Source organism: Echinops telfairi, unplaced genomic scaffold (genome assembly GCF_000313985.2).
Source record: "Echinops telfairi isolate 266 unplaced genomic scaffold, ASM31398v2 ScPeMD7_2010;HRSCAF=2546, whole genome shotgun sequence".
NCBI lineage: Eukaryota > Metazoa > Chordata > Mammalia > Afrosoricida > Tenrecidae > Echinops > Echinops telfairi.
Genome location: NW_022105908.1, coordinates 23,170,112 through 23,171,773, shown reverse-complemented (window position 1 = coordinate 23,171,773; position 1,662 = coordinate 23,170,112).

The window sequence follows — 1,662 nt, the reverse complement described above, 5'->3', positions numbered from 1 at the left end:
GCCCTCCCACCGCGGGGGAAGCTGCCTGTCCGCGGGGCCTTGGGCTTGCTATCTCCCAGCCAGGACCCTGGTCCAGTGGTCAGCTGCGTTAGGTAGCAAGCAGATGGGCTGATCATTTCTGGTTTCATCGACTAGGATGATTTTGGTGTTACTTAGAAACCAAAAAAAAGAAAAAGAAGTCTTTTGGTGTTACTTAGAAACGAAAAAAAAGAAAAAGAAGTCAAAGTCAATCATTCCGGAGGGCATAGCCACGCTCCTAACTCAAAGGGTAGTAGCGGCTTCCGAACCCACTCCCTATCCCAGAGGCAGGCGCTCTGGTTAAGACCCCGCTGTGGTAAAATGTCCGTAATATACAATTGGCCACTTTTTAACCGCCCTTGAAGGCATAGTCACTTGTGTTAATTACATTCACATCGTTGGACAGCGCTCATCGCTGTCTGCTTACAAAACGTTTCAGCACCCTGGACAGAAGCCCCGTGCCCCTAAGCCATCAGCACAGCTGCTTGATTTGATTCGGGTTCCAATCATCTGGTGGTTTTCTCAGTCGTTTGAACCCCTATTCCACCACCACTCCTCCTTGTTAACCAAGTACTGGCTGCCGTGATGGCACCTGACTCAGGTGCCCTCTGCCCCCCAACGTGTGCCAGGGTGGGCCTGTGTTCCCTGGCTGATTTTCCAGGCCTTTCTTCCAATTCGCCCCTGGGGGAGCCTGGCTAGACTCAAACCTCCAACCTTTCGGTCAGCAGCCAAGAAGCCTGTGTCATTGTGGACCTCCCACCGGTGAAGAAGGAAGGTTCAACACGTCACAGCCCTGCCCCCCTTCTTTGCTGTTCCCCAGCTTTGGATGGTAATATTAGGGCCTTCATTTCGTTATATTGGCAGCTTTCTGCTCTACCCAGAGCTCTCTGTGGGATCCCCCTGACTCTAGGGACTGTCCCGATTCCCCTTGTATTGGGGAAGGAGCACCCTTCCCTCCAGCCCCCGGGGTCACCATACCTTCCCTCCTCCTGCTCCAAGGCCCTGGTACTTTACCTGTCCCCCATCCCTGCTTCATACTCATGGTCTGCCCTGTCCCCAGAAAAGAGTCTTCTGTGCTTTGTGACCAGGGTGACTGCTCAATTTGAAAGCCAATAAGCAGCATTGACACCATTGGGTAAGGGGGTTTCCTTGCAGGACACACAGCGCTGGGATGGCATAGTCATTTTCAGGAGGTCCTGGTCCATGACCCCCGGGCCACCAGAATGAAGGAAGATGTTCCTGGCACCAGGAGGGGTGGCGCCGATTTGAATGTGGGGAGGGTTTCAGGTTTTTCCTTATTGTCTTTCTTTTCCTTCCTTTGCGCCAATCGATGGTTTTCTGAACCTTCCTAATGCTGCAACCCTTTCGTACAGCTCCTCATGTGGTGGTGACCCGCCCCAACCATAACATTATTTTCGTTGTTACTTCATCACTGTCATTTTGCTGCTGTTATGAATCAGTAACCCCTGTGAAAGGATTGTCCGACCCCCAAAGGGGTTGCAACCCACAGGTTGAGAACCGCTGGTTTAAGGTTTCAACCCTTTAGGCCTTGGAGGAAGGGGTTCCTGGGTGGTGCCAACCAAAAGATGAGAGGTTTAAGGGTGCCCAGGAGTGCCTCGGAAGAAAGGCCGGGTGAGTCGCTTC